Genomic DNA, 10,537 nt, shown 5'->3' with positions numbered 1-10,537 from the left:
CATCATAGGGAGGGGGGAGAGGACAAGAGAGGGATCTTTAGAGGGGAGAGTGAGGGAACAGGTAAAATAGGGGTATAGAAGGGTGTTTAGATTTATGGGAATGGGAGGATAGGGGAAGGATCCTTAGAGGGGGGTAGGCAAATAATAGGAGGGCAAGGTAGAGGGTAGAATTGGAGGAGGCAGGAGGGAAAGGAAACAAAAAATGTGTACAAACATAAAAACAAAGATCAGGAGTAGAATATTTTTGGGAAAGTATATGTCTATATATGTATGTATATATCTATAGCTATGGAGAAACATATCTAAACTTTATTGTGGCTTTTGGGTAGGGGAAGGGGGAAAAAGAACCAAGTAAAAAAGTGCACCACAGAGAACAAAAGGAAACTTACAAGGAAGCAAAGAAAAGATGGACATTTCTCAACACAATGTGTATTATTTATCATACAGGCTTTCTTGAAATGAAAGTTTATTGTTACATATTTTGAATCCTCTCTTATGTTCTGCTATTCACCTGACATGCTTTTTTTAAATTTTCTTGGATTTAAGTTCCAGTATTTAAGTTTGTGATATGTTTTTGTTTCTTTTCTCTGTTCTGTGTTTCTGTTCTGGTCCTTGAGTGTAAAATAAAATAAAAAAAAATAGACTAGACCAAATCACAAAAGAGGTCCAAAAAGCTGATAAGGAGAAGAATGCCTTAAAAAGCAGAATTTGCCAAACGAAAAAGAAAGTCCAAAAGCTCAATGAAGAATATAATTCCTTAAAAATTAAAATGGAGCAAATGGAAGCTAATGATTCTGTAAGAAACCAAGAAATTATAAAGCAAAACCAAAAGAATAAAACAAAGAAGACAATATGAAATATCTCGTTGGAAAAACAACTGACCTGGAAAATAGACCCGTGATAGATAATTTAAAAATTATTGGACTACCTGAAAGCAATGATCAAAAAAAGAGAATAGACATCATCTTTCAAGAAATTATCAAGGAAAACTGCCCTGATAGTCTAGAACCAGAGGGTAAAATAAAAATTGAAAGAATTCACTGATCACCTCCTGAAAGAGATCCCAAAAGGAAAACTGCCAGGAATATTGTGGTCAAATTCTGGAGTAATCAGGTCAAGGAGAAAATATTGCAAGCAATCAGAAAGAAACAATTTAAGTATTGTGGAAAGACAATCAGGATAACACAAGCTTTAGCAGCTTCTACATTAAGGGATCACAGGGCTTGGAATATGATATTCCAGAGGGCAAAGGAGCTAGGATTACAACCAAGAATCATCTACCCAGCAAAACTGAGTATAATCCTTCAGGGGGAAAAATTGATATTCAATAAAATAGAAGATTTGCAAGTATTCTTGATGAAAAGACCAGAGCTGAATAGATAATTTGACTTTCAAATACAAAAGTCAAAAGAAGCATAAAAAGATAAGCAGGAAAGGGAAACAAACCATAAGGGACCTAATAAGGTTAAGCTGTTTACATTCCTACATGGAAAAATGATACTTATAACTCATAAGAACTTTCTCATTATTAGGGCAGTTAGAAAGAGTATATCTAGACAGAGGACACAGGTGTGGGTTGAATATGAAGGGATGATATCTAAAAAGTAAAATTAAGAGGTGAGAGAGAAATGTACTGGGAGAAAGGGAGGCATAGAATGGGGGGGGTAAATTATCTCACATAAAAGGAAAGAAAAAACTTTTACAGTGGATGGGAAGAGGGGGTGATAAGGGGAGTAAATGAACCTTACTCTCATCACAACTGGCTCAAAGACAGAATTACATACACTCATTAGGGTATAGAAATCTAACTTACCCTATAGGATGGTAAGAGAGGAAGGGGATAAAGAGTGGGGGTGCATGATAGTAGAGAGAGCAGATTGGGGGAAATAGTAATCAGAAGCAAACACCTTTGAGGAAGGACAGGCTCAGAGGACAAAATAGAATAAATGTGGGGGGTGGGATAGGATAAAGGGATACATAGTCTTTCACAACATGACTATTATGGAAGTATTTTGCATGACTTCATATAACCTATATAGAATTGCTTACCTTCTTGATGAAAGTGGGTGGAGAGGGAAGAAGGGAGAGAATTTGGAAGTCAAAGTTAAAAAAAATGTTAAAAATAGTTTTTTCATGCAACTGGGAAATAAGATACATAAGCAATGAGGTATAGAAATCTATGTTACTCTACAGGAAAATAGAAGGGGAATGGGATAAGAGAATGGGGTAGCGGAGATAGAAGGGAGGACAAATTGGGGGAAGGGGTAAGTAGAATGCATGCCATCCTGGGGTAGAGGGAGGGAAGAAATGGGAAGAAAATTTGGAACTCAAAATCTTGTGGAAGTGAATGTTGAAAACTAAAAATAAATAAATAAGCTTTTAAAAAAGAAAAAGATGAGGAGATGCTCTTCATGGGAAATACCAAATAACAACACAAAGTGAAATGTGCTCAGTGTTGGTGTTATGAAAAAAAAACTGCTCCAGTTTCCAAGGATCTTACATTCTACTAGGGGGTTACAATATGCCTCCAAATAAGTAAATTCAATGCATATACACATTAAACATAAATGGGTCCATTGGGTTTGGATAATTCAGTAATTTTCTGAGTCCACAATGTGGTTACCCTACACTTTGTGGAATCTTATGGTTCCTTGTAACACTTGTAACACATTTGCTCCTTGTATGTCTATGAACTTTTTTAAAGATTTTATTTTTTTTAATTTAAAATTTTTTTGTTTACATTATTCATTTCCACAAAATTTTGAGTTAGAAATTTTCTCCCCATTTTCCCCCTATCCACCACCCCAAAACAGCGATCCTACTGAATATCTCCTCCCCCAATCTGCTCTTTCCCATATCTTCCCCCATTCCCCCTCCGACTTTCCAGTAGGGCACAGTGGATCTCTATGCCCCTGTGCCTGTATATCTAATTTCCCAGTTACATGTAAAATAATAATAATATATATTTTTAAACATTTGATTTTAAACCTTTGAATTCTAAAATTTTTCCCTACCTCCTTCATCACCCACCCTTACTGGGAAGATAAGCAATTCAATATGGGTTGTACATGTGTAGCTAAGCAAAACATTATCATAGTGGATATATTGTAAAAGACTGACTATATTTCCCTTCATTCTATCCGACCCCCACTTGCTCTTTTCTCTACTTTGATCCTATCCCTTTTCAAAAGTGGGTGCTTCCAACTTCCCTCCCCCCCATCCTGCCCTCCCTTCCATCAATCCCCCTTTCATCCCCTTCGCCCCAACTCTCCTGTAGGGTGAGATACCCTATTTAGTGTGTATGTCATTCCCTCCCTAAGCCAAATTCATTGAGAATAAGGTTGACTTATTCCCTTTTGCCTTCCTGTTCTTCCCCTCCATTATAACAGTTTCCCCTTGCCTCTTCTATATGAGATAATTTACCCCATTCTATCTCTCCCCATCTCCTCTCATTTTATTCCTCTCTCACCTCTTAATTTCACCTTTTAAGTATCATCCCTTCCTATTCAACTGGTCTTGTGCCCTCTGTCTATGTATACCTGTAAACATATATACACATACTCACATATGTATTCATATACCCATGTACCCTCCTATATAGACATATATATGTATGTATACATAAGATATATACATACGCACACACACACACATACATTTCTATTCCCTTCAACTATTTTAATACTGAGAAAAGTTTCATAAGTTACAATTATCATTTATCCATGTAGGGATGTAAGCAGTTCAACTTTGATAAGTTCCTTGTGATTTCTTTTCCCTGTTTACCTTCTCATGTTTCTCTTGCTTCTTGTATCTGAATGTCAAATTTTCTATTAAACTCTGTTTTATTTTTCATCAAGAATGCTTGAAAGTTCTCTATTCCATTGAATGACCATATTTTCCCCTGAAACGTGATACTCAGTTTTGCTGGGTAGGTGATTCTTGGTTTTAATCCCAGCTCCTTTGACCTCTTGAATATCATATTCCAAGCTCTTCGATTCCTCAGTGTAGAAGCTGCCAGATCCTGTGTTATCCTGATTGTGTTTCCACAATATTTAAATTGTTTCCTCCTGGCTGCTTGTAATATTTTCTCCTTGATCTTGGAACTCTGGAACCTGGCTATAATATTCCTAGGAGTTTTCTTTTTGGGATCTTTTTCAGGAGGTGATTGGTGGATCCTTTCAACCTCTATTCTGCCCTCTGGTTTTAAAACATCAGGGAAATTTTCCTTGGGAATTTCTTGAAGGATGATTTCTTCATTCGTTTTTTTATGATGTCTTTCAGGTAGTCCAATAATTTTTAAATTATCTCTCCTGGATCTATTTTCCAAGGCAGTGGTTTTTCCAATGAGATATTTCACATTGCCTTCTATTTTTTTCATTGGTTTGGATCAGTTTAATAGTATCTTGATTTCTCATAAAGTCACTAGCTTCCATTTGCTCCAGTCTAATTCTGAAGGAATGGTTCTCTTCAGTGAACTTTTGAGATTCTTTTTCCACCTGGAAAATTTGGCTTTTTAAGGCATTCTTCTCCTCATTGGCTTTTTGAGCCTATTTTGCCATTTGAGTTAGTCTATTTTTGAAGGTGTTATTTTTTTCAGTCAGGTTTTTGACTCTCATTTTATAATTTTCTTGCATCATTCTCATTTCTCTTCCCAGTTTTCCCTCTACTTCTCTTATTTGGTTTTCAAAATCCTTCTTAAGCTCCCCTATGGCCTGTAAGCAGCTTATTCTTTTCTTGGAAACTTCTGGTGCAGGAGTTCGGACTTTGCTGTCTTCCTCCTGTTCCATGCCCCAATACTTTTTGTCCCCCCAAAAGAAATCCAAGTTGGACCACACTGCTTGCCTTGCTTCCCTTTCTTGCTCATGTTGCCACTCAATTAATTGACTTTTGAGCTTTTTTCCACAGTAGATTTCTGCTACCAGAGGGGGGGAGCTTTGTCCCAAATTGCTGGGGTTTTCTCAGCTGCTGGAGCTGTTAGTTGGTTCTCCTCTCAGAAGCCTCCACACACTCTGGCACACTGGTCACGCACCCCAGGACCTCCACCCCAGACAGACAGTGATCCAGATCCAAGCAGGTTAAAGCAAGAGTAATTACCCCTCATACTGGTTGCTTGGTCCCCCTAAAATATTCAGGCCAGGAATTCTGAAGTATGTGAGTGGCAGTGACTGCATGTCCACCACACCTCAGCTGCTTCTTTCCCTGGGGGGCACAGGCTGGACCTCATTCCCGAATTCCCAGGTCCTAAAGTCCACACTGCACTTACCTCTCACTTTGTACTTAGCATCTGTGGGTTGATAATTCTGGAAACTGCCAAAGCTTCTGGTGATTTGAAGTCCCTCCAGCCGGAGGCTGATTATGGCCTCCAGGGGGCAAAAACCGTGGGCTAGCCCAGGGCTGGACTTGGCTCCCAACACTCTTTGCTGGATGCTTCTTGCTGGTCTTCCAGGCTGTCTTCAGTGGGAGGTTAGCTTCTCTGTGTCCTTTTGTGGGTTCTGTAGCTCCAAAATTTGTTCAGAGTCATTTTTTACATGAATTGGAGGAGGTGGGAGCAGGAGCCCCAAGGAAGTCTTGTTTCTACTCCACCATCTTAAAGGTTTTATATTATGTTGAATTTGTTGGCTATATTTCCCATAATTTTCTTTAATTATTTTTAACTCTCTTAGTTTGTACTCATACAATTTTGAAAACTTTTTTTTCAAGCTCTTTTTTTATTTGAACTTGTGATTTCCTTAATTTCATTCCTCTTAAAATTTTTCTTGATACTGGTCTCCCTATCCCTCCCAGGCTATAAGGACAGTGACCAGCCATAGGTCTGATCCACTGCCAATAATCATGACGGTTTTGACCTGCTGACCTGATTAATTTCCAAATTGAGCTGGTTTGCATCATCTTAGAAGTCTGGCGATCCCCTTGTTCTCAAGAACTCACTGTATATATTGGTACCGGACTTAATGTATATACTAATTTAGCTTTATCCACACTATAGCTTAGAGTTCCCAAGTTCAAGGGATCCACAAGCCTTAGCATTGCTGGAAGCAGGGATTACAGGTATGTGCCATTATTATGACTAATTCCTTAATTCCTTTGAGTGTGTTCATCCATTGGGGGTTGGTGCCTAGGTAGGTGGATGATACAGTGGATAGAGAACTGGACTTGGAGTTGAAAAGACCTAAATTTAAAGCCTGCCTTAGATATTTAATTAGCTGTGGACCCTGGGCAAGTCACTTAACCTCTTTTAGCCTCAATTTCCTTATTAGTCAAAGATGGCAAAGTATAGGAAGCAATCCAACTGAACTCTCCCAGCACTCCCCTCCAAAAAACTTTAAAATCATCCTTCAAGTTGAATTCTGGAGTAGAAGGGCAAACAAAAGGTCAGGTTGAGACATTTTTTAGCGCAAGGCAACTTAAGAGGTTGGCAAGAGAGATCTGTGACACAGGGGTAGGGGTCAGCACATAATACAACATATACAGTGGCAACATTGGAAGCAGGCCTTAGAGGAACCTAGTAGAGCAGCAGCTTCAGGAGCTGTCATCCCAGAGATAATAATGTGGTTGGACTACTGATAAAGAAAAAGATTACAAAGGACACTTTGCTGGCACTAAGTGCAGGACCTGGTGCTATTTGGCAACTCTATTGCCCATATACAGAGCAAAAATAGCAGCACAAAAAAAAAACCTGAAGCTTTAGTCAGTTCTTCCTAAGCCTCAGGTGAATAGAGATCAACTATTAACATAAGTTGAAAGTCAAGAAGTAGTATAGGACATTTAATCTTGGAATCTTAATTGAACATTGTGTTTAGGAAAGGTTAACAGGATTAATTTTATGTCAAATTACATACTGATTTAAAGTGGTTTATCTTATAAAAATGTTATCACTATTATTTTTATTCAGAAATGTAATATTATTTTGCTAATTTCTCATCAAGTTATGGGCATCACATATTCATTGTTTTAAAAATTCCTACCTATTTTGAGTAAATGATTACATCACCATCCAAAAAAAAAAAGAATAATTATAGGAAAATGAACAAACAACAAAGAAGAATTTCACTATAAAAGGTTACTATGATGTCAGGGAAGACCAAGATACAAACTCAGAAGATAGCAATATTAAAACAGCTACCACCAAAGCCTCAAATAAAAATTCCAATTGGACCCAATCCCCAAAAGAATCCCTAGAAGAGTTAAAGAAAAAGATAAGAGTGGAAAAGGAAACATTGGGGAAAAAATGAGAATGATACAATGGAATTATGAAAAGATAATGAACAGTTTGGTAAAACAGGCAGAAAAAATAATTAAAGAAAATAACACCTTAAAAAACAGAATTGTTATATTGAAAAAAGAGTCATAAAAACTCACTGAAGGAATAAACTATTTAGAAATCAGAATAGGCTAAATGGAAAAGGAAGTACAAAACATTAACAGAAGAAAAGAACTCTTTAAAAAGCAAAATTGGCCAAATGGAAAAGAAGGTACAAAAACTCAGTGAAGAAAAGAATTTCTTAAAAATTAAAATTGGACACCTGGAGGCTAATGACTCCATGAAATATCAAGAAGTAATAAAGTGAAAAAGAATGAAAATAGGAGAAAACATGAAATATTTCATTGGGAAAACAACTGACCCAGAAAAAAGATTGAGGAAAGAGAATTTCAGAATCATTGGATTACCTGAAAGCCATGATAAAAAAAAAGAGCATAGACATAATATTTCAAGAAATTATCAAGGAAACGTGCCCCCAATATCCTGGAACCAGAGGATAAAATAGAACTTGAAAGAATCCATCAATCTTCCCCTAAATGGAAACTTCCAGAAGTGTTATAGCCAAATTCTGGAGCTCCCAGATCAAGAAGAAAATACTGTAAGCAACCAGAAAGAAACAATTTAAATATTTTGGTGCCATAGATAGGATCATGCAAGATTTATCAATTTCCACATTAAAAAAGTGGAGGGCTAGGAATATGATATTCTGGAAGGTAAAAAAAGCTAAGATTACAACCAAGGCTGAGGGGAAAAGCACAGTAGCCAACAGGATCCAGGTCTGACCTCTCAAAAGTCAGTTGGGGTAGAGGCCTAGGCTGGTGAACATTGAATTGCTCAATACTTGAGGAGGCTGAGAAATTTGAGATCTAGCTTTCTCTCTATATTAGGGTTTCTTACCCTAGGCTTCGTGGACCCCCAATGGGGGCATAATTTCAGTAATGTTTGAAAACTTGAATGTGAAAAGGTACATTTACATTTTAATATGATAGGTTTCTTATGTAATCCCATCTGTTTTATATATTTAAAAACATCATTTTATATATTTAAAAACATCATTATATATCGGGGTTCTATAGACATCACCAGATTGCCAAAGGAGTCCATGACACAAGTATGGTAAAGAATCCCCCATTCAGCCATCTCTAGAGTGGAGGGTTGGGGGAAGGGAAAAAAATGAAATTTACATACTAGTTTTGTTGTATATTTGAATGGAATAGCAAGTTATGCAAAGTAGATTTGCAGTTTCATGCAATCATTTTTCTTATTTTACTACATCATGGGAATGCTTGTTTTATTCCATAAATAAAAAAAGAACCCCTGATTTAGATACCAGCCACAAAGACCTCAATTAGGTATAAACCTGTGTGAACCATAAAAGAGGTTGTATTGTAATAGATGTAATGTATGTAATACATTGTAATGTAATACATATTAGAATGCAATAGTAACAATGGAGAGCAAGGAATGCTCCTTGGATGTATGAGAGGGAGTGTATCCAGTGTTGGAAAGAGTGCTTAGAGGATCAGCAAGAAGGAGTTGGGTCTCAGTGAATGGTTAAAGATGGAAGGAGTGAGAAAGAAGAAGATTAAAATGAGCAGAAAAATTGTTAATTATGGAACAGACTTTCCAAAGGGCAGAGTAAAATGTGTAGGCAACGTCAGAGTGGTACGTTAGAATAGTTGGGTTGGGTGGATGGGAATAAGGGAGTAGATGGACAGAGTAGTGGAAAAAGATTTGTTTTTTGACAACTCAGGATTTAGCACCTCTGAGACAGGGAGAGTATATGGGGTAGGAGTAACCTCACCATGGAATGATGAGTTCAGGTAGAACATTGACAGATGGATGGGGAAAAGTCTATTAAGGGAAGCAGATAGTGGGTTCTAGATTATCACTTAAGATCAGCCTCATGGGAGGTGGCATCACGATGAAGAAGAAGTTTGAGGCACTAGAGTTTTGGCAGCCTTGTCAGAAGGTAGGAGATAGTGGTGGGGAGTGGGTAGAGCTGGAGTTGGGCCCAAAGACCCCCTGGAAATGCTCCTATTATCAATAGTAATCATTGTTCATGTTTGTTTTGAATTTTAATTACTTTTTATTTTTTTTTTAACTTTTTTTCTTCTCTTTGCTGTTATCCCTCACTCCCCACCTCTCTCCTTCCTTACCTCTCCTTCTTTCTATCACTCCACCTTTCTCCTAGTTCCCATTCCACCTCCTCCTCTCTCTACTTCAGTCTCTCTCTTTCCCCCTCCCTCCTCTCTCTTCCTCTTTCATATCTTGAATCATTCTTTATCTGTCTTCAGTCTTTTAAAGAAGCTTTTCGGAGCACGAGGCGCTGGTGGTGAAACGTGAGGGCGCTCGAGGAGCTTGGGATTTCGGACGCATGTAGGGACAGAGCGGAGGTAGGAGACCACGTCCTTTCGAGGCGGAGCCCGCGGAGGCCACGGGGGCGGGGGCGGCAGCGGCGGCGGCAACAGCTACCGAGGAGGAGGAGGGCGAGGCGGGGACCTCGGCGGCTTCAGCCGGGAGGCTTCGGCAGAGGAGGCGGCGGCCGTGGAGGCTTCCAGAAGGGAGGGTATAACGAGGGGCCCCTGGACAATGTGGTCGTGTTAGGAGAGTTCTTGCATCCCTGTGAAGATGACATTGTTTGCAAATGCATAAGGCATGAAAATAAAGTGCCTTATTTCAATGCTCCAGTTTATTTAGAAAACAAAGAACAGATCGATAAAGTAGATGAGATATTTGGACAGCTTAGAGATTTTTATTTTTCAGTTAAACTGTCAGAAAACATGAAGGCCTCTTCTTTTAAAACATTACAAAAGTTTTATATTGACCCGTATAAATTGCTGCCCCTGCAAAGATTCTTACCTCGGCCACCTGGTGAAAAAGCACCTCCAAGAGGTGGTGGCAGAGGAGGAGGAAGAGGAGGTAGAGGTGGAGGAGGTAGAGGTGGTGGAGGCTTCAGAGGAGGACGAGGAGGTGGTGGCTTCAGAGGTAGAGGACGTTAAGTGGACCTTTTGGCAAGTAGACTTCACCAGTTGGCTTTTTGAATCATTCTTCAGAATTAAGAAATTATTTTTGCTGTGGATCTGAAGATTGGTTTTTTTTAAAAGCAAGTACAATTCTAAGGAACTGGTCACTTTAATCTTCCTTTCACCTTCCCCCATCAGAATGTGAGCTTATTGAGGACAGCGACCTCCTTTTTCCCTCCCTCCCTTCCTACTTCCCTCCTTCTCTTCTCTTCTCTTCTCTTCTCTTCTCTTCTCTTCTCTTCTCTTCTCT

General features: G+C 38.6%; 1 pseudogene; it reads left to right on the top strand.

Moving 5' to 3' along the window:
• The first annotated feature begins 9,185 nt into the window (after window positions 1–9,185).
• On the top strand, window positions 9,186–10,393 carry LOC138154273 (H/ACA ribonucleoprotein complex subunit 1 pseudogene; annotated as a pseudogene).
• The last annotated feature ends 144 nt before the right edge of the window (window positions 10,394–10,537 follow it).

This window comes from Petaurus breviceps, unplaced genomic scaffold (genome assembly GCF_028583685.1).
Source record: "Petaurus breviceps papuanus isolate PSGF00001 unplaced genomic scaffold, PetGlider_PUasm1.0 91041, whole genome shotgun sequence".
NCBI lineage: Eukaryota > Metazoa > Chordata > Mammalia > Diprotodontia > Petauridae > Petaurus > Petaurus breviceps.
Note: the sequence above shows the minus strand (reverse complement) of the source record. Positions and strands in the feature narration are given on the sequence as shown.